Genomic DNA, 23436 nt, shown 5'->3' with positions numbered 1-23436 from the left:
AGGAGGAGGAGGAGGATGGGGAGGAGGATGGGGAGGAGGAGGAGGAGGATGGGGAGGAGGAGGAGGAGGGGGGAGGAAGAGAAAGAGAATTTGATTTTATTATAATCTCTCTTTTGGTGGTGCTGACATTCATTGAGTTGATTTGTTTTCTAAGTAATGCTTGCTGAATCCCTAAAATGAACAGGGACTCAGGCATTCAGTCCTGGTTCAGTTCCATATACTTGTTTGGCAAAGTTCAGTTTACAAAGCAAAATTCAGAAATGATTTTCTTTTTAATAAAAGAAAACAAGAAAAAAGTTTTCCAAAGTCTGTTGGATGGTGTACAGTGTATGCATCTTCAAAAAATCTAGAGCCATATTTTTCCCCAAAAGACTCTGGTGACAGGTAAGAGAAGTTATAATCATCAGTGTTTTAAAGCTCTGGCCTTGGGAGAATTTCTGATCCCTCTTCTGTTTTCGATCTTTGTTCAAAGAACATCTATCTTCAGTTCAATAGTTTAGACTCTAATGACCAAATCAGTAAATGTTTATTTTGTAAATTGACAAAAGGCAAGGCAGAAGGAAGCTCAACCTTTCACTGATATTTTGTTTACAACGATACAAAATGCCATCAGACGAATTTGAGCCAGAGAGCTCTTTTCTAACAGGAGCGTAACATTTATTAATAAAAAGTTGAGGATTATTTTGTTTTAAAAAAATGAAAAATGTATTGAAGTAGCATTCTTAAATGTTCTATCTCATTGCCTTTTACCTCATAATGCATTAAGGTGATGATGAGTTCTTTGTAACAAAATCGGTATAGTCAATGTTGTCGGTATTAAACACACTGCAGTGCTGGCACAATACTTCAAGAATAAACGTAACTGGGCTCTTCTAGAGGGTCAACTTTGAATGAGAAGTGTGGAAAATCAAAGGTAAAATAATTTAAGGTTTCATCAAATTTAGAATCAGGGCTATAGGTTCTAGAATCAGGACTAAAGATACTCCCATTCTAATATGGGGTTTTCTGTTTTGTTTTATTTTGTTTTGTTTTCCCAATATGCAAGCAATTCTCTGACACCAGCTGGGTGTCCTACAGCTCAACTCAATTCTGACACTATCTACCCAGGGATAGCAGCAGATTCCACCACTAAGGGTTCAGTGCCACAAGACAGCCCTCCATTTCTGATGCCAGTCACAAACCCAGGTTGTTACCTGTGTTTCTGACCAACTAGCTATAAATCAGGAGTTCCCGCCACTCCTTCCTTGAGTTCAATTACTTGGCTGAAGCAACTCACTGAACTCAGAGAAACATTGTATTTATTCACTAAATTACCAATTTATTACAAAGGATATTTAAAAATATATATATATGAATCAACAGCCAGATGAAGAGATATAGAGGTCAAAGTCCTGAGCAAAAGAGCTTCTGTCCTTTGTGGAGTATAGGGCCTGGCATGGTGGCACATGGGAACATTCCATTAACCCAGTACGGGAGCTCTCTGAGCCCAGTCTTTTGGGGTTTTATGGAGGCTTCATTACAGAAGCATGAGTGATTAAATCCTTGGCAGTTGGTGATTGATTCAAGCTCCAGCCCCTCTCTGAGGAAATCAGGGAGTGGGACGAAATTCTTCCCTTCTATTCTTGGCTGGTTCCCTGGGCAACCAGCACCCATCCTTAGGTGCCTACCCAAAGTCACCTCATTAACATAAACCCAGTTGTCATGGAAAGGAGCCTGTGGCAAATAACAACACACCCATTTCACCTTTAAGGTTTTAAAGCGATTTCAGGAGGTAAAGACAAAAGACTAAATATTAACCAAAGATGTTCCCATTCCTCTTATAACTCCAAGGTTTTGCGAGCTGTGAGCCAGGAACCATGGATGAAGACCAAATATACATGAGATATATGACCAAATACGTGTTCTATCTTATAAGTCACAATATCACAAGGACTTTGTGAAAAAGGGATTTCTCGTGACTGCTAGTGACAGCAGTGGTAAGGGGAATGTTAGATAAATGTACAGTTGGTACATCCATCATGCTTCTATTTATACTTTTATTCCCAAAGTGTATCATTTATATTCTTAAGTTTCATGACATTGAGGAATCCCCAAAACCTGACTTCTTATAAATTGCAACAACCATCTTTTCAATGCAGATTGACAAATATTTCTACTTGGACCTCCTCCTTATATATGCCAAGAGAAGAAGTTGAGTGAGGCGAGCTTGACTCTCATAGTCCTATATATTAAGAATTACCGTTATTCCTTGGGGCGGGGGGATGGGGACTATCAGAACACTAAAATGCTTTAAAGATACAAAGATTCTGAAGACTTCCATTTAAACAGGCTTTGAGCGAGAGCTCAGACCACCAGGTAATAAGGACAGTCAGATACCAGATTTTGAGCAATCAGTATGAGGTCAGATTCTAACATTTCAGCTAGGATCAAGACAGGAAGCAGCTGCCCAACAGGGAGGGTGCAGGCGGCATGCCCCCCAAGACCAGCACAGAGGAAGCAGTTACATAAGGACACACAATAAGGCTTGTGCCCACTGATCCAAGGGCTGAAACCAAACATCCCATGAAGTGGTTTTAAAAATGAGGGTAGATAAACTTGACAGATGGCATGAGAAGACGGTTTTTTATTCATTCAATAAATATTTATAGCACCTCTTATGTGTCAGGCACTCTGTTTGGTGCTAAGGATATAGTGATGAATAAGGCAGATTTGGTTCCTGCCTAACTGAGTTTATAAACCAGTGGGAAGGCAGACTTTTTTTTAATCATCACACATGCAAAATATACACTAAAAAAGTAGCCCTAGCCTTCAGTGCTATGAAGGGAAAATACAAGAAACAGTATGAGGATATATTTTTATTTTGGACTCAGGGAAGACTTTCTGAGGGGCCAACTTTTAACTGAGACATGGAGGATTGTTAGATGTCAGACAGACTAAAGAGGGGGAGGAAGAGAGCCTAGGTAGAGGTAAGGAAACAGGTGCAGGGGCTGTGAAGGTGGAAGAGCTCACTGGCTCCACGATGTGATAGAAGTCTGTCTCTACCGGAGCCCAAGAAGGAGGGGAGAGCAATGAGCAAGAGGTCAGGCCCCTGCAGGGCACTGAATGCCATGGTAGGATTTGGGATTTTATGCCAAGGGGAATGGAAAGCTATTGGAAGGCTTCAACCAGGGTTTTAAGTGGTTACGATTGGCACTTGTTTAAAAAGCTCACCTCTGCTTTCTAAATTGGAGCAGGGAGAAAGTGGAAGCTAAGAGAGTAGTCAGGAGGTTTCTATGGTGGTCAGATGAGAGCCAGGGGTGGCTTGGGCTGCGGTTGGTCGGCAGAGATAGAGAGACACTAGAGGGGATTCATGTTTCAACTACCCCCTGCTCTGGCAGAGAGGCAGCGGGCACCCAACCTCCACCTTCAGTCCCCACTGGGGCATCCATCCCAGTTGCCATCACCCAGTTCCACCTAATGGGCCCAACAACGTCAGAGAAAAGAACTCAAGACCACCCCAACAGTTACCTGGATTAGTAATCCCCAAAAAGCTTTTCATAACCAAGATTCACTTAAAAACCATTTTTGTTAGATTGAAAGACTGCTTAAGATGAGCAAAAGGACCCCATTGCATGCCAATTCTTTTGCATCTGTTTGGCAGGAGATGTCTGAAATACTAGAGCCAAACATGCTAGAACTGACCTAACCACAGGAAAAGCAGATGAAAATCTGCAAGAAACTCGTCATTTATTATTAATGTCACCGTGGGCACGGAAGGCTTTGATACGGATGCTGGAGATATCTGCCTGCTTTCAACCAGGCACGACAACCTCACACTCTCTTTTCCCCTGCCCCAGAGCATTTAATTCACAGGGAAGAAGCTTTCTCAGCGGTTTGCCCTCCAGACCGTTGGCACAATAGAAGTTTTGAGTGCAGAAATCAAATCATTTCAAAGGGGATGTGGGATTTGCTCTCAACACAATTTGGAAAACCACAAGGTTTAGTAGCAACAGGGCCGGAAAAGGAAATGAGGGCTTCTGAGCAGGACTGCCTGTGGGGCACAGCCCATGTCATTTACATGTGACAGCCAGGCTTGTCACCTAGGTCTAAAGTTCCCGACCTTTCCCCTCACCTCTAGGTCCCCAAGGCAAAAAACATTTAGGACCCTGACTCCTGGGCCCAGTTCTTGGCCAGACACAGAAGTAGGTACATTTGGCTCACATGAAGTATCTCAGCTGAATGCTGCAAGCTCCCACAGGCACACTGGCAAAGCAGGGTGGGTATGGGAAGGGAGGTGGGCAGGGCCACACCCTCTGGATTTCACGGAGGGCACACTACAGAGTGTACGACCTGGAAAGCAGAGATGCGACCCCCTCTCATCATGCCAGCCATTCGTGCCAATTACTTGGTTTAATAAGCTCCCCTTCCCAGTCTGCTAAATCTTCCCCTCTGCCACAGGGAATATTGATTCCTATAAATCAGAGAGAAGATGAGCTCCCTTTATCAATTCCCTGTTTTGGCTGTGTAGCATTCATTCATTCATTCATTCTTGATTCAGGAAATGTTCAAATGCCAGATACTGGGCTCCTTAGACAACTTGCTTGACCTCTCTGAGTGCCCGAGGTCTCACTTGTATGTTGAGGATCTATGATCCCCCATTGCAAGATGACTTTGACAATTAAATGAGATCGTAATTTTAAAGTACTGAGCACAGTGTCTGGCAATCAGTAGCTGCCCTGTTTTCCCTTCTGTTGCCTTGCACTTGCCCTTGTCACTTTTTCAACGTGGTCTTTCTTGTTGCTGAACTTGTGCCCACGCAGAGAACGAGACAACTACACAGCCCTTAGAGTAGCCAGGGGAGATTCTACAGCAAATATTCTAGAGCTATTTCTGCGCTTGTGGGAGAATAAATAGGAAACCCCAGTAGTTCTTTGTAGTCTCAGGACATAGACCTCTACTGGCCTGGTATCATATCTCCATGATTGTGGGAAGCATTTACTTCCCTTTCTCTCCGCTGATGCTGTGGTGATTTCTAATGTGTGGCCTTTGGGAGGTCAGGTGAATCTTGTTCTCTCTCCATGGGCCCCCAAATTGGGCATTTTCTATGCTCTTATAGGGAAGAGCTTCTTTGGCTGACCTCTGGATTTCCTATGAAGGAAAGCTGAGCTCTGCTCAGCTGCAGCAGAGGGTCTGAAAGGTCTCAGGAACATCTTGTTATTTAAAGAGGTACCATAAAATACCAAGCAAGGCTGACCACACAGCAATTGAGAAAAATAAAATATTCATCAGAGGACATTACTGGGAAGAAAACAGCATAGTTAATTTCATGAAAACTCCACTGTAATAAAGGAACGAAATTAATCACACAATAGCATTATGACTTCTGAGCCTCAAAGCCAACATAAAATAATTGAAGAAAAAAATGAAAAAACAAATCTATGGCATTCATGTAGAGAATGCATGATTGGAAGTTGATGGAAAAATAACAGTAAGTTCAAGCAAAATGAATGCTGGCTGGAGTCCTCTTGTTTACTTAGGAAAGCAAAACTTACATTTTGCTAATGTTAATGCTAATAGTTATATCTTGTTTGCATATATTTGGTGAGAGCACTGAAGAAGTAGGAAGAAGTGAAACCGAAGAGCAAAAGGCTGGCAAAATAATGGGGTTAGTTTTGCCAGCCTCAACTGCAAAATTGTGCATGCTCCATAGTATACATTTTCCCACAAAAAGCGCCTAGCAAGTCCATTTTTTTAACTTTATTTTTATTTTTATTTTTTTTATTTTTTAAGATTTTATTTATTTATTTGACAGAGAGACACAGCCAGAGAGGGAACACAAGCAGGGGGAGTGGGAGAGGGAGAAGCAGGTTTCCTGTGGAGCAGGAAGCTGCAAGTCCATTTTTTAAATTCTGTCTCACTACAGGGGACATTGAGAAAAACTCCTCCCTAGGAGGGCCTGCATTCCAGCAAGTGGGGCTTGAAAGAGAGTGGCTAAAACTAAAGGAGCAGCTAGCACTATTGAGCACCTACTCTCTGCTGCGGCCTGTGACAGGCCCCTGATACATGCTGCCTGCTCTGAGCCACCTCTGTGAATGAAAGTGAGGGAGAGCAATGTGAGCAGACAGGAAAGACTGCCAAAGGGTAGGAACCACAGGTTCTAATCCTACATCACCATGTGGTATTAGGCAAATCACACACTCTGTGCCTCAGCTACCCCATCTACTAAATGAGAGTAAAAATCTTTTCCATGCCTACCTCAGATGGTTCCTGAGAGGACCAAATAATATAGTAAAGGGTACAAAACAAACAACACAAACGCCAAGAGTTTTTGTTTTGTTTTGCTTTTGGAATCCTTTGAACTTAGAATACTGATCGAAGAAATAGATGAATTCTCTAAACCTACCGAGACACGGCCTCAGCCTATATTGTTACAGGTTTTTGCAAGGAGTGGGGGATTGAATTTCTCCTGCTTTTATGATTGATGTGACCTTGCAGAGCTTCTCATTATTTATTCCTTGCTCTAATTATGGAGCTCCTGAAATGAAGGGAAGGTTAAGCAAGTGGTTTTTTTATTCCCCCCACCCCAGGAATCTTGGAGTCTTTCCAGATGTTTAAAGAGATTGGATTTGTGGGATAAACCTCCTATTTATTTCTCAAACCCCAGCAACACCCAAGCACTCTTCACATCTTTATATTTCAGAAATTGATAGGAGCCAAACCATCTTGCTTCTGTATTTTCCCTTTTCAGTGACATCCCTGTCCCCTTTCCTCTCTCATTTCAAGCACTCTATAGAAGTACATCTGTGTAATCCCTACAGGTCCTTGTCAAATACAGATGTGAGATACAGGCCTAATCCTACATCACTGTCTGGGTAATTCAGAGTGGATGACATGGATGACATCGTTCCCACCTTCTCATAGAACCTGAGCAGTTTAGATTCCCAACAGGCCTTCCTAATTACCCAGTGCATGTGTCGATGAAGAAAATTTAGTGCAAGGAGGCTCAAAACTTTACTGATATTGGGACCCGGAAAGTGTTTTTACTTACATTGGCTCTCTTTTCCTCTCAGGACCCCTCCCCTGGGTGAGGAGGAACATAGCGAGGGAAGTGCTTCACTGTGGGCTGCTGAGAGAAGTGGTAGAAGACCCTGGAAAACCTCGTGGTAGAAATCCAGAGACATGAACATCCCCGCAGTATGAAGGAGTCTATCCGTGTTCCCAAAACAGATTCTATGAGAAACAGAAAATGAGATGTATGTGACCGTAATGACAAATGTATATATTGAAGCTAACATAACCATAGGCATAAGACCTGAGGCATGTGATCTAGAACCCAGGGAATCAGAAAGAATGGGGGAAATAAGGTACAGTGTATTAAGAGGTGCCAAGAAATGCTGTTGTTTAAATACAAACCAAAATAGAGATTTAGGCACTATTCCTTATTTAATTGCCATTATATAAGTGAATGAAATGTTTAAAAACTGAAGTCTGCAATAACAGAAGCATTTCAAAAAATGTAAAGGATTTCGTTCACACACACACACAAAACTATTAAGTAACTCACTTACTTGGTTACAAAATCAAATAATAGAGAAAGTCTTAGGATAAAAAACAAGTCCTACCTGACCTCTCTCTCTCTCCCTTTTCTCTACCTGAAGCAACCATTTTTGTCTTTCTTAAGTTTTTTGTTGTTTAGCCATTTTCATATCACTAATAGGCTTTGACTGATATTTCTTGATGTATCAATTAACTAATCATTGTTATATCTGGTTATATTTTTTTTGTTGTCATCAAGGGAACAACTAAATATTTAGTTGAATTAAATTAAGTAGGCTTCCTATCTATAAGGCTTTTTATAACTTATGAGGCCACTAAAGTATGAAAAGTTATATAAGCACTGTTATCTCTCGGTAGAAGTAATGGGCTTATTTATTTATTTATCTCTGTGCTTTGATGTTTTTTCCAAGTCTCTTATGTAGGATTTTTCTTTTTACTCCTAAACTCTAGAAAAAAAACATGCACTAATAAAGCTTAAACAGGGAGACATCTAGTTAGAAATAGTGAAACAAAGGTATGTCTAACGATCAGGCAAAAACCACACAATGAGAGAGAGAGAGAGAGGTGGGGGAGAGGAGGCAAATCCTATCCTCACTAAAGTTAGAAAATATCCATAACCCAAATCAAATATGTGAAATCCTCAAAACTATGGCATGTACCTTTTTGTTCTCACATGCCAGGGAAATTTCCATGTAATACAGCAAGGCCTTGAAAAGCCCAAAGTACAATTCCCTTATTTAGCGCAACAAGGTCAGGGGGTTGAGAGGCTATTGACATGGCACCAAATTCTTGTTCCTCTGAGGGATATAAGGACAAAGGAGGAAATCAGAGGCATGCTATCTTCTCAAGAGGCCAGGTTCTGGTGTGGCTGGGTAGGTTTTCTGTTTTGCAGCAGCTTCTTACAGTCAGATAAAAAAAAGAAATTAAAGAAAAAACACTTAAAACATTCAGGAGAGAGAGAGCTATCAATGAGAACAATGTCTAGGAATGAAAATTATGCAAAATAAACAAATAAAGATTTTATAGCTTTCTCAAATTAGGATCTTCCAGACAGATTAAATAATTGTTCATCATTAAATAAAACATAGAATGAGGTAATAGAAAGCCACTGCAAGTCCACGGATGGTATAGCTTGTTATATTATTGCTGACAAATATTCATTCTTCCCCATCCTCCACCCGTCTAGTGTAACTGCCCCTTTTCATTAATGCAGAATTTGACCACATGACTTACTTTACTCCGTGCAATGTTAGCAAAATTGGCATAATCTGGGGTTTCTAATGAGATTGCAAAATTGGGTATATTCTCTCTAGGCTCTGCCATTGCCATTAGAAAAAATAACAGGTAATTGTATCATACATCATGTAGCCCCAGAATTAAAAATAAAATGGGCACTTACAGACTAAAAAGATAAGCCACAGACTAGGAGAAAATATTTGCAAAACACTTATCTGACAAAAGGTTTATATCCAAACTATACAAAGAAATCTAAACACTCAGTAATAAGAAAATAAACAACCCAATTTTAAAATAAGCTAAGGATTTGAACAAACACCTTAGGAAGATACACAGATGGCAAATAAGCACATAAAAAGATTCTCAACATCATTTGTCATTAGGAAATTGAAAATTAAAATGCAATATCTCTATACACTTATTAGAATGGCTAAAACACACACACACACACACACACACACACACAAATAGGAAATGTTGGGAAGGATGCGGAGTAGTAGGAGCTCTTATTAATTGTTGGAGGGGATGTAAACTGCTACAGTCACTTTGGAAGCAAGTATGGCACTTTCTTACAAAGATAATTTTAGTCTTGCCATGTAATTCTGAAGTTGTGCTCCTAGTTGTGTTCCTAGTTGCTTACCCAAATGAGTTGAAAACATGTCTACAGAAAAACCTAAACAAAAAAGTTTTATTCATAATCACCCAAAACTGGAAACAACCAAGATACCCTTCAATAGGTTAATACATAAACAAACTGGTATATCATACAGTGGAATACTATTCAGTGACAAAAATAAACAAACTGTCCAACAACAAAGACATGGAGGAGACTTAAATGCATATTGCTAAGGGAAAGGGACCAGTCAGGAAAGACTACATACTATAGGATTCCAGTTATATGACATTCTAGAAAAGGCAAAACTAATATAGGACAGTGAAATGTTCAATTGTTACTAAGGTTTAGAAGAAGGGAGGGAGGGATAAATCCATGAAACACAGAGCATTTTTAGGGTGGTGAAACTGTTCTGTGTAATACTGTAATGACACCACATGACATGCTGATAAATTTATCATGCATGATAAATTATACATTTATCAAAATCCATAAAATTTTACAACACAAAAAAATGAACCTTAATTAATGCAAATTCTAACAATTCATTTAGGAGGTTGGGGATCCCAAGAAACAATGCAGAGCGTGACAAGAGAATCTAATTGCATCAAAAATACATGAAACAAACCTCCTAAAAAGGCTTAGGGGAATATGTGTTGACCAGGGTAAACGTGGAAATAAGTAGAATCTGTAAGACTAAAGGCAAAAGAAATTATACATAAGCACTATACTCTAGTTAATAAAATTGTGTCCCATGAGTTATGGGTTACTAATTCTGAACTGCTGCACATGTCCACTGGAAGTGAACATCAAAGATTTGGTGGATGATGGGTTACCTCCCAGCAAGGGGAACTAGCTAACATGACCCATGTGGTAATGGATTTGAGTTGGAGACCTCAGTAAGAACTCAGGTTTAACCTAAGATATACTTCATTACATATAAAAATATTTATATGGATATGGATAAATATTGTTTAGTATACACACATGCATATTTGCTCTAACAGATAAGAGGGGCTACAGGAAATGGCACCATAGTAGAAATGAACACACCTAGTACCCATATCTTGGTTTCTAATACCATTTTCCAAGAAGGGACCAAGGTGTACTAGAGAAATGGCAGATTCTAGGACTAAGGCAGAAAATATGTAAGATGAGCCTGGAGCATCTTACAACCCGGAAAGTAAGGAAGTGCTCAAAGAAAAAAAATACACAAGCACATGATGGGAATATATCAAAGGGGCAAAACAGACAAGTGAAAGAGCTTCCAACAGCCAAAGCAGGAACAATTTAAGCAACAGTGAAAATGTCACTTTATTTCTGTGAACTCCTTCCCCAAAATTGAAAACCTCAATCTAATCATAAAAATACCAGAAAAATTCCAGTAGAAGTACATCTTACAATATACCTGACCAGAACTCCTTAAAACTGTCAAGGTCACTGACGACAAGAAAGTTAAGTTGTCACAGCCACCAGCCTAGAGAGACAGGACAACTAAAAAGAATATGGTATTCCAGATAAGACTCTGGAAGAGACAGTGGACCCTAGGTGAAAACTAAGGAAATATGGATAAACTATGGGCTTCAGTTAATAACTATGTATCAGTATTGGTTTATTAATTATAATAAATATAAAAATATAGGATATTAAAAATAGGGGGAACTTCCATTTCGATTTTTTGAAACAGCTTCAGAAGAACAGGTATTAATTCTTCTTTAAATATTTGGTAGAATTCCCTTGGGAAGGAAAACTTCCAAACTCTTTCTATGAGGCCAGCATTACCTGATCCCAAAACCAGGAAAAGACCACACCAAAAAGGAGAATTACAGACCAATATCCCTGATGAACATGGATATAAAAATTCTCACCAAAATACTAGCCAATAGGATCCAACAGTACATTAAAAGGATTATTCACCACGACCAAGAGGAGTTTACTCCTGAAGTGCAAAGTTGGTTCAACATCCTCAAATCAATCAATGTGATACACTACATAAATAAAAGAAAGGACAAGAACCATATGATCCTCTCAATAGATGCAGAAAAAGCATTTGACAAAGTACAGCATCCTTTTCTTGAGCAAAACTCTTCACAGTGTAGGGATAGAGGGTACATACCATAAAATATCATAAAATCCATCTATGAAAAACCCACAGCAAATATCATTCTCAATGGGGAAAAACTGAGAGCTTTCCTCCTAAGGTCAGGAACACAGCAAGGATATCCACTATCACCACTGCTCTTCAACATAGTACTAGAAATCCTAGCCACAGCAATCAGACAACAAAAAGAAATAAAAGGCATTCAAATCAGCAAGGAGGAAGTCAAACTCTCACTCTTTGTAGATGACATGATACTCTATGTGGAAAACCCAAAATACTCCACCCCCAAATTGCTAGAACTCACACAGGAATTCAGTAAAGTGGCAGGATATAAAATCAATGCACAGAAATCAGTTGCATTTCTATACACCTACAATGAGACAGAAGAAAGAAATTAAGGAGTTGATCCCATTTATAATTACACCAAAAACTGTAAGATACCTAGGAATAAAACTAACCAAAGAGGCAAAGGATCTGTACTCAGAAAACTATAGAATACTCATGAAAGAAATTGAGGAAGACATAAAGAAATGGAAAAACATTCCAGGCTCATGAGTTGGGAGAATAAATATTGTTAAAATGTCTATGCCACCTAGAGCAATCTACACATTAAATGCAATACCTATCAAAATACCATCAACTTTTTTCACAGAGCTGGAACAAATAATCCTAAAATTTGTATGGAACCAGAAAAGACCCCAAATGGCCAAAGGAATGTTGAAAAAGAAAACCAAAACATGTGGCATCGCAATTCTGGACTTCAAGCTCTATTATAAAGCTTTAATCATCAAGACAGTATGATACTGGCACAAAAACAGACACACAGACCAATGGAACAGAATAGAGAACCCAGAAATGGACCCTCAACTCTATGGTCAACTAATCTTTGACAAAGCAGGAAAGAATGTCCAATGGAAAAAAGACAGTCTCTTCAACAAATGGTGTTGGGAAAATTGGACAGCCACACGCAGAAGAAGGAAACTGGACCATTTCCTTATACGATACACAAAGATAGACTCAAAATGGATGAAAGACCTAAATGTGAGATAGGAGTCCATCAAAATCCTAGAGAACACAGGCAGCAACCTCTTCAACCTCAGCCACAGCAACTTCTTCCTAGAAACATCGCCAAAGGCAAGGGAAGCAAGGGCAAAAATGAACTATTGGGACTTCATCGAGATAAAAAGCTTTTGCACAGCAAAGAAAAAAAGTTAACAAAACCAAAAGACAACCGACAGAATGGGAGAAGATATTTGCAAGGGACATATCAGATAAAGAGTTAGTATCCAAAATCTATAAAGAACTTATCAAACTTGGGCGCCTGGGTCGCTCAGATGGTTAAGCATCTGCCTTTGGCTCAGGTCCTGATCCCAGGGTCCTGGGATCAAGCCCCACATCGGGCTCCTGACTCAGCGAGGAGCCTGCTTCTCCCTCTCCCTCTGCATCTCTCCCTGCTCATGCTTTCTCTCTCTATCTCTGTATCTCTGTGTCTCAAATGAATAAATCTTTTAAAAAATTTTTAAAAAGAACTTATCAAATTTAACACCCAAAGAACAAATAATTCAATCAAGAAATGGGCAGAAGACATGAACAGACATTTCTGCAAAGAAGACATCCAAATGGCCAAAAGACACATGAAAAAGTGCTCAATATCACTCAGCATCAGGGAAAACCTCAGTGAGATACCACCTCACTCCAGTCAGAATGGCTAAAATTTAACAAGTCGGGAAACGACAGATGTTGGCGGGGATGTGGAGAAAGGGGAACCTTCCTACACTGTTGGTGGGAATGCAAGCTGGTGCAGTCACTCTGGAAAAGAATATGGAAGTTCCTCAAAAAGTTGAAAATAGAGCTACCCTATGACCCAGCAATTGCACTACTAGATGTTTACCCCAAAGATACAAATGTAGTGATCTGAAGGGGCACCTGTACCCCAATGTTTATAGCAGCAACGTCCACAATAGCCAAACTGTGGAAAGAGCCCAGATGTCCGACAGATGAATAGATGAGGCAGATGTGGGTTATATATACAATGGAATATTACGCAGCCATTAGAAAATGAAATTTTGCCATTTGCAACAATGTGGATGGAACTAGAGGGTATTATGCTAAGCTAAATAAGTCAATCAGAGAAAGACAATTATCGTATGATCTCACTGATATGTGGAATTTAAGAAACAAGGCAGAGGATCAAAGGGGAAGAGAGGAAAAAATGAAACAAGACAAAACCAGAGAGGGACCTTAAGAGACTCTTAATCACAGGAAACCTTAAGAGACTCTTAATCACAGGAAACAAACTGAGGGTTGCTGGAGGGGAGAGGGATGGGGGGATGGGGTAACAGGGTGATGGACATTGGGGAGGTATGTGTTGTGATGAGCACTGGGTATTACATAAGACTGATGAATCACATACCTGTACCCCTGAAATAATCCACCATATGTTAATTAAAATTAGGGGAAACTGTGTGGGGAGTGCTACATGGGCTCTCAGTACTGTTACTGTAAATCTAAAATTGCTCTTTAAAAAAATAAAGTCTATTTATAAAAAAAATTAAAAACATGGTACAGATCTGACCCTGAATCAAAATGAGGAACCAGTCCAGCCAGACCCATGGCAGGAGGCAGAGCTCCCACCCAGCCTAAACGACCTGACTCACAGACGGAAAGGAAATTCTGGAAATTACTGGAATTCCTAAAATAGAGGACATGCAACCTCAACTTTGTAAATATTGCTAAATTGCTCCCCAAAATGGTTCTACTATTTAAACTCCCACCAAATGCATGAGTTTTTATCTGCTCCCTTTATTGGTACCACTTGGCAACACAAATGCTTAATTTTTGCTAATCTAACCAGTGAAGTATTTTACTTCCCTGAACTTGTACGTTGCTAATCTCTAGTAAAGATGGACATCTTTTATCAATAAATACTTCAGTTGGCATTTCAACTGATAAGGTTTTTTTTTGTAAAAAATCTGACTCCAATAATATTATCATGAAATTAACAATACAGGTTTCCTCTGCTATTAGAAAGTAGTGCACACTGATGAAAAGTTTTGTAAACTGAAACAGGGTAAAGCAAATAAGCAATTACTGTTAATTTATACGGAATTTTTTTGAGTGTTCCCAGACCCAAAAAACAATCTCTTAGTTTCTTCTGATACTGTAAGGACACATATTGCTAACAGATGCACAAAATAAATCAAGATAAAGCATGGATGCTCACACAGTTCAAAGCTCCAGCAGCTTGATGCTGAGATGCTGTCATTCCCAGGGAAGGAGCTCTTGGGCAGGACCCTCTCGCTGTTTTGGGTGTTCACAGCCCTGACAACAGCTCACTGCAAAACGAACAGTGACTGCTACTTTTGCTTTTCACCTTTTTTTGTAAAAGCAAAGAATTTTTGGATTTCTTTCGGTTAGCAAAAACAGATACTAATAATGTCAGTCTTTTGTAAATGCAAAGTAGTATAATGCAAACTTTTCAAAAGTGGGGGATACCTACAATTCTTGGTAACATCTTAATAACTAATCCAAGTTCAGTGTTCTCTTCTTATGTAAAATATTTTTAAAAGTTGATTTGCTTGGATCAGGATCCAAACAAGGTCTACACATTGCATTTAGATTATATGTATCATAAGTCACTCTTAATATGTAACAATTCGTGCTTCCCCTTGTGCTATTTATTTAAAAATAAAACTAAATTATTCATCTTACAGAATATTGGGACTTGGCTGATTAAATTTTTATGATGTCATTTAACATGGCCTACATTCTCCATATTTTCTCTAAACTAGGAGTTAAATCTTGAGGCTAGATCAGATAGGGTTTTTTCCTTTGTCAACAATACTTCACGATGTTTCTGTACACTTCTTATTGCCTTACACCAAAAGAAAAGTAATGTCCTGTTTGCCCTTCTTTTAGCGATGCAAAGATTTAATTAGTGGATTCAGGTCATGACAGCCTGATCCATCTATTATAAAGTTTCCCATCTAATGTTTCTTACCTAATGGTTTTAGCAACTACTGATGACCATCATCTAGAGCCATTTCGGTTTGTAAATGTGGTTTTCTATTTCTATCATTTCTTCTCATTTTTTACCCATGATTCTTTAAAAAAAGGCATAAAACTTTATTTTGCTAATTATTTTCCTGCTCTGAAATACTTTTCATGCAGGGGCGGAGCAAGATGGCGGAGGAGTAGGAGACCTGGATTTCGTCTGGTCTCAGGAATTCAGCTGAATGGGGATCAAACCATTCTGAACACCTACGAACTCAACAGAAGAGAGTAGCAACAACTCTCTGAACAGAGAAGCGACCACTTACTGGAAGGTAGGACATGCGGAGAAGTGAATCCAAGGCGATATTCGGTAGGATAGACGGCGGGGGAGGGGGCCTCCGTCGGCCGCTTCTGGCAAGTGATAGAGCCGCGGAGCACAAAATCAGAACTTTTAGAAGTCGGCTCTGCTGAGGGACGTCGCTCCAGTGGCTAAGCAGGGGGTGAAACCCTCGTGGGACAGTGTGGTCTCAGGACCCTCGGGGTCACAGAAAGACCGGGGGTGCCTGAGTGCAGCAGAGCTCCCAGGTACTGGAGCAGGGAAGCCGGCTGCAGAGACGGAGCCAAGACGCGGGCTCTCAGCTCCGGGTGGCCATAAACTGTGATCCGCGGCCCAGTCGGGCCACTGCTTCTCCAGCAGGGACGCAACAAGTGGCAGAGCCGGGGAGACTCCCCTTCCTCCCCTGGGAGGAGCGGCACGGAAGCGCACCGCAGGGATCTGCTGGGTTTGGAGACTCCACACGGGGTCGGGTGCCAGAGTTTAAGAAACGCTCGGTCACAGGCCGGGTGAGCGCGGAGTGCGGCCGGAGACCAGGGAGATGGGAGTGACTGCTTTTCTCTGGGGGCGCACTGAGGACCGGGGCCCTGAGTTTTCAGCTTCTCCGGGCAGAGATTGGGAGACCACCATTTTCACCCTGGTCCTCCAAAGCTGTACGGAGAGCTTGCAAGGAACAAAAGATCCTGAGAGCAAACCTGAGCAGCTTGCTTAGCCCGGACTCACAAGGGCGGGGCAATTTGACCTCCGGCAAAGACATTTGGGAACCATGGCAACAGGCCCCTCCCCCAGAAGATCAGCACGAACAGCAAGCAAGCCAAGACCAAGTTTACCGATGAAGGAGAACGGGAGAACTCCAGCGCTAGGGGAATACTGCACATAGAATTCATGGCTTTTTTACCATGAGTCATTAGTTTTTCAAAGTTAATTTTTTTAACTGTTTTTTTTAACTTTTTTTTTCCCTTTTCCAACCAACATCTTATCAATCCCTTTTTTAAGAAAACATTTTTTATTTTGCATTTTTCATTTTTAGAGTCATATTTTATCCCTTCATAGTAGTTACCCTTATTTTTGGCATATATATGTATAAGTTGTTCTCTCTTTAAAATTTTGAGATGCAGCTTCTTCTAACAGATCAAAATATACCCTAAATCACAAGTGTATGGCTTTGTTCTAGTCTCCTGCCTGATCACATTCTCTCCCTTTTTTTCTTCTTTTCTTTTTTTTAAAATATTCTTTCTTTTTTCAAACAACTTCTTATCTTATCAATTCCTTTTATAAAATCTTTTATAATTTTCATCTTTACATTCATCTTCCATCCCTTCATTGTATCAACCCTTATTTTGTACATAAATAAGTCTTTCTTCCTTTAAAATTTTAGCAGGCACCTTCTTCTAACAGACCAAAATATGCCCAAAATCTAGTGTGTGGCAATGATCTATGCACTGGCCTGATCATATTTCATCATATTCTGGTTTTTTTTGTTTTGTTCTGATTTTGTTTCTTTTTATCTTTTTCTTTTTCCTTTTATTTTCCTCTTTCTTTTTTCTTTCTTTCCCTTTCTTGTCCCCTGGTTTCAGGTCTTTTCTGATTTGTATACAGTATATTTGCTGGGGACGTTGTTAACCTGTTAGCATTCTGTTCTCTCATTCATCTATTCTCCTCTGGACAAAACGACAAGACCAAAAAAAACCCCTCAGCAAAAGAACAAGAGGTAGTACCGTCTGCCAGGGACCTACTCAGTACGGACATTAGTACGATGTCGGACCTAGAGTTCAGAATCATGACTTTAAAGATACTAGCTGACCTTGAAAAAAGCATGGAAGTTATTAGAGAAACGCTTTCTGGAGAAATGAAAGAACTAAAATCTAACCAAGTCGAAATCAAAAAGGCTATTAATGAGGTGCAATCAAAAATGGGGACACTAACTGCTAGGATAAATGAGGCAGAAGAGAGAATCAGTGATATAGAAGACCAAATGATGGAAAATAAAGAGGCTGAGAAAAAGAGAGAGAAACAACTACAGGATCACGACGGCAGAATTCAAGAGATAAGTGATACGATAAGATGAAACATTAGAATAATTGGGATCCCAGAAGAAGAAGAAAGAGAGAGAGGGGCAGAAGGTATATTGGAGCAAATAATAGCAGAGAACTTCCCTAATGTGGGGAAAGAAACAGGCATCAAAAACCAGGAGGCACAGAAAACCCCTCTCAATATCAATAAAAATAGGTCAACAACCTGAAATCTAATACGAAAACTTAGGAGTCTCAGAGACAAAGAGAAAATCCTGAAAGCAGCTCGGGAGAAGAGATATGTAACCTACAATGGTAGAAACATTAGATTGGCAACAGACCTATCCACAGAGACCTGGCAGGTCAGAAAGGACTGGCATGATATCTTCAGAGCACTAAATGAGAAAAATATGCAGCCAAGAATACTATATCCAGCTAGGCTGTCATTGAAAATAGAAGGAGAGATAAAAAGCTTCCAGGACAAACAAAAACTAAAGGAATTTGCAAACACGAAAACAGCCCTGAAAGAAATATTGAAAGGGGTCCTCTAAGCAAACAGAGAGCCTAAAAGGAGCATAGATCAGAATGGAACACAGACAATATACAGTAACAGTCACCTTACAGGCAATAAAATGGCACTAAATTCATACCTTTCAATAGTTAACCCGAATGTAAATGGGCTAAATGCCCCAATCAAAAGACACAGGCTATCAGATTGGATTAAAAGACAAGAACCATCAATATGCTGTCTGCAAGAGACTCATTTTAGACCCAAAGACACCCCCAGAATGAAAGTGAGGGGGTGGAAAACCATTTACGATGCTAATGGACACCAAAAGAAAGCTGGAGTGGCAATCCTTATATCAGACAAATTAGATTTTAAACCAAAGACTGTAATAAGAGATGAGGAAGGACACTATATCCTACTTAAAGGGTCTATCCAACAAGAAGATCTAACAATTGTAAATATCTATGCCCCTAACATGGGAGCAGCCAATTATATAAGGCAATTAATAACAAAAGCAAAGAAACACATTGACAACAATACAATAATTGTGGGGGACTTTAACACCCCCTTGACTGAAATGGACAGATCATCTAAGCAAAAGATCAACAAGGAAATAAAGACATTAAATGAAACACTGGACCAAATGGACTTTACAGACATATTCAGAACATTCCATCCCAAAGCAACGGAATACACATTCTTCTCTAGTGCCCATGGAACATTCTCCAGAATTGATCACATCCTAGGTCACAAATCAGGTCTCAACCGGTACCAAAAGACTGGGATTATTCCCTGCATATTTTCAGACCACAATGCTTTGAAACTAGAACTCAATCACAAGAAGAAAGTCAGAAAGAACTCAAATACATGGAGGCTAAAGAGCATCCTACTAAAGAATGAATGGGTCAACCAGGAAATTAAAGAAGAATTTTAAAAATTAATGGAAACCAATGAAAATGAAAACACACTGTTCAAAATCTTTGGGATACAGCAAAGGCAGTCCTGAGAGGAAAGTATATAGCAATACAAGCTTTCTCAAGAAACAAGAAAGGTCTCAAATACACAAACTAACCCTACACCTAAAGGAGCTAGAGAAAAAACAGCAAATAAAGCCTAAACCCAGCAGGAGAAGAGAACTAATAAAGATCCGAGCAGAAATCAATGAAATAGAAACCAAAAGAACAGTAGAACAGATCAACGAAACTAGGAGCTGGTTCTTTGAAAGAATTAAGAAGATTGATAAACCCCTGGCCAGACTGATCAAAAAGAAAAGAGAAAGGACCCAAATCAACAAAATCATGAATGAAAGAGGAGAGATCACAACCAACACCAAAGAAATACAAACAATTATAAGAACATATTATGAGCAACTCTATGCCAGCAAATTAGATAACCTGGAAGAAATGGGTGCATTCCTAGAGATGTATCAACTACCAAAACTGAACCAGGAAGAAATAGAAAACCTGAACAGACCTATAACCACGAAGGAAATTGAAGCAGTCATCAAAAATCTCCCAACAAACAAAAGCCCAGGGCCAGATGGCTTCCCAGGGGAATTCTACCAAACATTTCAAGAAGAATTAATACCTATTCTCCTGAAATTGTTCCAAAAAATAGAAATAGAAGGAAAACTTCCAAACATATTTTATGAGGCCACCATTACCTTGATCCCCAAACCAGACAAAGACCCCATCAAAAAGGAGAACTACAGACCAATATCCTTGATGAACATGGATGCAAAAATTCTCACCAAAATACTAGCCAATAGGATCCAACAGTACATTAAAAGGATTCTTCACCATGACCAAGTGGGATTTATCCATGGGCTGCAAGTTTGGTTCAACATCTGCAAATCAATCAACGTGATACAATACATTAACAAAAGAAACAACAAGAATCATATGATCCTCTCAATAGATGCAGAAAAAGCATTTGACAAAGTACAGCATCCTTTCTTGATCAAAACTCTTCAGAGTATAGGGATAGAGGGTACATAACTCAATATGATAAAAGCCATCTATGAAAAACCTACATCGAATATCCTTCTCAATGGGGAAAAGCTGAGAACTTTTCCCCTAAGGTCAGGAATGCAGCAGGGATGTCCACTATCACTACTGCTATTCAACATAGTATTAGAAGTCCTAGCCACAGCAATCAGACAACAAAAAGAAATCAAAGGCATCCAAATCGGCAAAGAGGAAGTCAAACTCTCACTCTTTGCAGATGATAAGATACTGTATGTGGAAAACCCAAAAGACTCCACCCCAAAACTGCTAGAACTCATACAGGAATTCAGTCAAGTGGCAGGATAAAAAATCAATGCACAGAAATCAGTGGCATTCCTATACACCAACAACAATACAGAAGAGAGACAAATCAAGGAGTCGATCCCATTTACAATTACACCCAAAACCATAAGATACCTAGGAATAAATTTAACCAAAGAGGCAAAGGATCTGTACTCAGAAAACTATAAAATACTCAGGAAAGAAATTGAAGAAGACACAAAGAAATGGAAAAACATTCCATGCTCATGGATTGGAAGAACAAACACTGTGAAGATGTCAATGCTACCTAGAGCAATCTACACATTCAATGCAATCCCCATCAAAATACCATCCACTTTTTTCAAAGAAATGGAACAAATAATCCTAAAATTTGTATGGAACCAGAAGAGACCCCGAATAGCCAGAGCAATGTTGAAAAAGAAAAGCAAAGCTGGTGGCATCACAATTCCGGACTTCCAGCTCTATTACAAAGCTGTAATCATCAAGACGGTATGGTACTGGCACAAAAACAGACACATAGATCAATGGAACAGAATCGAGAGCCCAGAAATGGACCCTCAACTCTATGGTCAACTAATCTTTGACAAAGCAGGAAAGAATGTCCAATGGAAAAAAGACAGTCTCTTCAACAAATGGTGTTGGGAAAATTGGACAGCCACATGCAGAAGAAGGAAACTGGACCATTTCCTTACACCACACCCAAAAATAGACTCCAAATGGTTGAAAGACCTAAATGTGAGACAGGAGTCCATCAAAATCCTAAAGGAGAACACAGGCAGCAACCTCTTCGACCTCAGCCGCAGCAACTTCTTCCTAGAAACATCGCCAAAGGCAAGGGAAGCAAGGGCAAAAATGAACTATTGGGATTTCATCAAGATAAAAAGCTTTTGCACAGCAAAAGAAACAGTCCACAAAACCAAAAGACAACCGACAGAATGGGAGAAAATATTTGCAAATGACATATCAGATAAAGGGCTAGTATCCAAAATCTATAAAGAACTTATCAAACTCAACACCCAAAGAACAAATAATCCAATCAAGAAATGGGCAGAAGACATGAACAGGCATTTTTCCAAAGAAGACATCCAAATGGCCAACAGACACATGAGAAAGTGCTCAACATCGCTTGGCATCAGGGAAATCCCAATCAAAACCTCAATGAGATATCACCTCACCCCAGTCAGAATGGCTAAAATTAACAAGTCAGGAAACGACAGATGTTGGCGGGGATGTGGGGAAAGGGGAACCCTCCTACACTATTGGTGGGAATGCAAGCTGGTGCAACCCCTCCAGAAAACAGTATGGAGGTTCATCAAACAGTTGAAAATAGAGCTACCCTACGATCCAGCAATTGCACTACTGGGTATTTACCACAAAGATACAAATGTAGGGACCCGAAGGGGTACGTGCACCCCAATGTTTATAGCAGCAATGTCCACAATAGCCAGACTGTGGAAAGAGCTAAGATGTCCATCGACAGATGAATGGATAAAGAAGGTGTGGTATATATACACAATGGAATATTATGCAGCCATCAAAAGGAATGAGATCTTGCCATTTGCAACGATGTGGATGGAACTGGAGGGTGTTATGCTGAGTGAAATAAGTCAATCAGAGGAAGGCATGTATCATATGACCTCACTAATGTGAGGAATTCTTAATCTCAGGAAACAAACTGAGGGTTGCTGGAGTGGTGGGGGGTGGGAGGGAGTGGGTGGCTGGGTGATAGACATTGGGGAGGGTATGTGCTATGGTGAGCGCTGTGAATTGTACAAGACTGTTGAATCACAGATCTGTTCTTCTGGAACAAATAATGCAATATATGTTAAGAAAAAAAAAAGAAGAAGATAGCAGGAGGGGAAGAATGAAGGGGAGTAAGTCGGAGGCAGAGACGAACCATTAGAGACGATGGACTCTGAAAAACAAACTGAAGGTTCTGGAGGGGAGGGGGGTGAGGGGATGGGTTAGCCTGGTGATGGGTATTGAGGAGGGCACGTTCTGCATGGAGCACTGGGTGTTGTGCACATACAATGAATCGTGGAACACTACATCGAAAACTAATGATGTAATGTATGGTGATTAACATAACAATAAAAAAATTTTTAAAAAAGAATACATTCACAAAAAAAAAGAAAAGAAATACTTTTCATGCAAGAAAGACAACTGACTTTCTCATTTGGAATAGAAACTAAGAATCTGGGAGACATTGCAACCTTCCTCTGCCAGTGGATGAGGGAAGCTGACTCAGGAAGTACAGCATGGGAATTTCTTCAGCATGCAATTTCTTTTCCAATGCAATTAGTTGAGCACTGAATGCCTCATGCCAATCCCCCTCATCTTCACCCCCTGAGTCATCCTACTGAGGGTCTTTGCGCAGGGCTTTATCTGGAGAAAACCAAGACAATATCTGTCCCAAGCAGGCTGTGTAGAAACCAGTGTAGCGGGAAGAAGACAGTGACATTGCTGTCTACATTGGTATTACTGATCAGGTTTGACTGTCTTTGAGGCAGCTTTATATTCTGAGGGACTGGAAGCAACGTGCGGTAGCCCACCTAATACATTTTCACTTAGTATGATTTCTTTCTCTGTAACTCTTGGGATACATGTCAGAACTGATAAAATAGACATGCAACAATCTTTAAAAATCATGCCAAAACTTACATTAGTACCTTCTTTATCCTTAAGATATTTGCTTGTGTACAATACCAAGAACAAGACCACTACAGAAATCTTTCTAAGTCTAGAAAAGCACAAATTTCCTCCATCACCATTAATAGGAGCTTGTCAGTCCCTTGCTATATACTATTATTATGCC

General features: G+C 39.9%; 1 long non-coding RNA gene across 1 annotated transcript in view; it reads right to left on the bottom strand.

Moving 5' to 3' along the window:
- Positions 1–23436, bottom strand: part of LOC141371170 (uncharacterized) — an 87631-nt gene that overhangs the window by 5995 nt on the left and 58200 nt on the right. The window contains exon 2 of the long non-coding RNA XR_012375909.1: positions 7028–7209. This is a non-coding gene — a long non-coding RNA (uncharacterized lncRNA). The remainder of the gene's footprint in view (positions 1–7027; positions 7210–23436) is intronic.

The sequence above is a fragment of the Callorhinus ursinus genome, unplaced genomic scaffold, assembly GCF_003265705.2.
Source record: "Callorhinus ursinus isolate GAN/ISIS: 27379988/994484 unplaced genomic scaffold, GSC_fseal_2.0 scaffold2, whole genome shotgun sequence".
Classification (NCBI taxonomy): Eukaryota; Metazoa; Chordata; class Mammalia; order Carnivora; family Otariidae; genus Callorhinus; species Callorhinus ursinus.
This window is presented reverse-complemented; position numbering and strand designations above follow the sequence as displayed.